Here is a 3,883-nt window from a genome sequence, read left to right on the forward strand (position 1 = left end):
TTTTGCAGCATTGCAATGTGCATAAAACATGCTTGACGTCTCCTCATGCTGCACAATTAGCTAGTTAAACTAGCTGTAACTAGCACTTCATTGTAGCGAGGGGACACAGCATTTTGACTTAATTCAGAAAAACAGCAATAAGATATTAAAAGAAGTGTTTATTTATTTATTTTCATCACTTGGGAGTAGTAACAGAAGTCCAATATCCACTTTTTTTTTAGCTCTGTTTTGGTCTCCTCCAACACCTGTAGAAATATCTGGCTCTGATGCTGCTAAATGCTCCACTATATTCACCTGCTAGTTGCTAACTTTGTGTACAGTTTGGTGCTGGGAAGCTAGTATACTGTTTATTAGTGCTTTTTACTGAAAAGGTTACTCCATGTGACACTTTTCACATTAACCTTAGTAATTTAAACAGGGTTAAATAAAAATATTGATTCATAGACCTTTAAGACAGAAGAAGAAGAGGAAGAAGGAGAAGAAGGAGAAGCAGCAGAAGAAGAAGCCTTGGAGAATTCAATTCAAGCAGAGTAAGACCCAGTACTAATGTAGTTAAATAGAACTACAAGCCCAAATTAGTAATATGGCAATATAAACAATAAAGCAGCCGACTTATTAATTAGCTGTCCTCTCTGTTTCTCTTGTGGAGCCTCTGTTTTGTTTACAAAAAACATGGCTACATAAACAAACTTGTCAAAAGTCTGCGAGTGTGCTCGGCAGAGATTATTGTTTATGGACACATGTAAAAAGTGGAAGCTCGCTGCTTTTGTCTTTTCTCTACAGCAAATGAGCAAAGCATTCCTCAGTTATTTATAGGCTACTTGCTGTAATGCTCATAAAATCTCCTGTGAGTGAGACACATTTCAGGTACATCCATCCATCCATTATCTATACCGCCTATCCCTTTCAGGGTTGCTGGGGGCTGGGCGGGGCTATCCCAGCTACAATGGGCGGGGTACACCCTGAACCGGTCGCCAGCCGATTGCAGGGCCACATGCAAGGACAAACAAACATTCACACTCACACTCACGCCTACGGACAATGTAGAGTCATCAATTAACCTAATGAGCATGTTTTTGGTCTGTGGGAGGAAGCCGGAGTACCCGGAGAGAACCCACGCATGCACGGGACGAACATGCAAACTTCACACAGAAAGGCCCCGCCTGACCCGGGGATCAAACTGGCAACCTTCTTGCTGTGAGGCATGCGCACTACCTGCTGCGCCACCGTGCAGCCCATTTCAGGTACATATATCCTAAAATAAAGACATTTTTTCACTGTACTGAATGTCTGTAAACCAGCCATGTTTTGCTGGTTGTAAGAGTAGGCCACCAACATGATATCTGAGCTGATAACTCAGACATAAGTGATCTCTGATGTGAGAAGAGAGTCTGGATGAGAAGGTTCACAACAGGTCTGGGAGACAAACACACACTATGTAGGTACTGCAAGATAAAGAAACTAGGTCACCTCCTCACTCTGCCCCGGTTATTATCTGTTAATAGGCAAGAAGAGGATAAGTAACCGTCGCTGCAACACCCTGTACGCAAACACACGCAGGACGACGCACTGGCTCACACCATCAGAGGACAGATGGAGGCATGTTTGCGAGGTGATGTTGCTGCTGTGACCCTCCCACTTAACAAGCGCTGCACTTCAAGCTCTGTTACTCTCAAAAACAACCACCCACACATAACCTATACACATAAGCAGCCTCAAATCATGAAACTATGTACTCCCACTGACTGTACACAACCTACCCTTTCACTGTCTTTGGCAGCGAGGGAGAGACTCCCCCCCACCCTTTTCTGCTTCTCTCTCACACACGGAAATACAAAGTACCAGTCTCTGGGAACCTGATGATAAAAGAGATGTGGGGTGAGGAAGCGGTGTGTGTGTGTGTGTGAGAGAGAGAGAGAGAGAGAGAGAGAGAGAGAGAGAGAGAGAGAGAGAGAGAGAGAGAGAGAGAGAGAGAGAGAGAGAGAAAGGAATGTTTCAGGATGCCAATGCCAAGTCCCTACAGTACCCCTGAATGCACCCCCATCTCTCTCTCACACACACACATGCACAAACACATGCACACACACATCAAGAGTGCTCTTTGTGTTCACTTCTGTCGCTTGAACCTGTGCACAGAAGCACAGGGATAGATAAATGTGTGATAAGTGTGTGTGTGCTTTGCTTTCTTGCACATGTGAGGGCATCCCACGAGTACAACATGCTGTCGTGAAAACAGTACCAATGGGAGTTTGAAGCGGTGACGGTCTGTTTAGTTTAAAGTTGTTGCAAGATTTTTTTGATCAGAGGAGCTGGATTTCAACTGGACCTGCGTGCTTGTCAGAGGATACCTTCCCTCTGACAAGCAGGGACCAGGACCAGGCCCAGGTTTCATGCAAAATCCACGACATTCTCGTGTGAACTGCTCCGAGGAAATGTCTTCTGCTCTATTTTACTCTTTCGTGATCAGTATCATAGTCAAAATTTGTATGCTAACGAGAAGTGGGAGGGAGGAAGACATCGCATAAGACGAAAAACCTCAAGATGAAACCTCAGAGAGAGTATGTGTGATCCGACACAAACAGAGAGAGAGAGATAGAACACGTACACAGGCGGGAGGAACGGGCCGACGAGATTACAAAGCAAATCATTACACTCTCAGTGTGACAATGACACTGCACTGATATGCTTCACAAGGAGTTTTGGGGGACTTAACAGAAGTTAATGGAGAATAAACAGAAGAAAGTAGCTTGATCATTTACACAGGAGATTAACGATGAAATTAAAGCTAACTAATAATTATATTTAAACTAACAATGGGACGAAAGCCTGAGTAATGTGGAAAGTGTTTGTAGTGACAGATGCACAGAGAAAAATCACCAACTCTGCCGTCTCCCTTCAGCTCTACAGAGGGATTTAGCTGCATTTGGCTCGTTGTTTTGGTTTTGCAACGTGCAACTTTGATGTCCCCCCCGCCCCCTGCCCCCCAAAAGCTCTCATCAGTGTGGTTTCTAACCACAGCAGGCCGCTGTTTTCTGCGAAAAGCTCTGATAGACCCACTGTGTGCTACCTGCTGATGAGCACAAAGGAGCATTTAGCAGCTAAAGAGTCAACACGACACAAGTCATATGTGCTGTTCAGCATAATTACACTTGAATAGGAATTGGTGAAGAGATGATATAGTCCACCTTGTGTAAGAGGGGAAAAAAAGCCTTAACAACCATTATGGCAACTTCATACTCCTTCTCCACTAAATTACAAAGATTTTCACTCTACTGCATTTCTTTGAGTGCTGTGCGTCACAAGCTGGTCACATGCCGCCGTGTCTCGGTCAGGCTGGTCCAGCATCATTACAGAATATAGTTTTGGCACAGATGGCATGTCTGGCTGCGCAGACGAGATGGCAATCATGATTGTAATTTCAACTTAATGGCTCCTTGTTTTCATCAAGTCTTATAAAACATTTGTTGATGTGTATTTTTGCATTACTGTCACCAAAATGAGCACTGTCACACACTGATGAACCCGGACAAAATCAGCCACCTACCCGCACTGACACACAAATTCAAACACACGCACACATGCACACTGTGGCTGTCGGACTGGCCTCCTATAGTCTGCTCAGCACTAATTACTGTTCTATAAAATGTACAAACGCAGCAGTCTGTGTCAGCCCGTTCCAGCTCATTACTGTTCCAGTAAAGCTCTACGGTATCAATCATCACTCTGAAAGTGTTTCTCATATGTGAGGTCAAACGTCAACATAGCTGCCTAAAGACTTCTGCAGGTCTTTCAAAAGCAGGACGCGTCAGTGTCCTCCAAGTCTCCTTCTGTATCATTGATTGTTGCAATGCACATTAGTATTTTCACTTGATGTAAATGAAAT

The sequence above is a fragment of the Chaetodon trifascialis genome, chromosome 7, assembly GCF_039877785.1.
Source record: "Chaetodon trifascialis isolate fChaTrf1 chromosome 7, fChaTrf1.hap1, whole genome shotgun sequence".
NCBI classification, from domain to species: Eukaryota; Metazoa; Chordata; class Actinopteri; order Chaetodontiformes; family Chaetodontidae; genus Chaetodon; species Chaetodon trifascialis.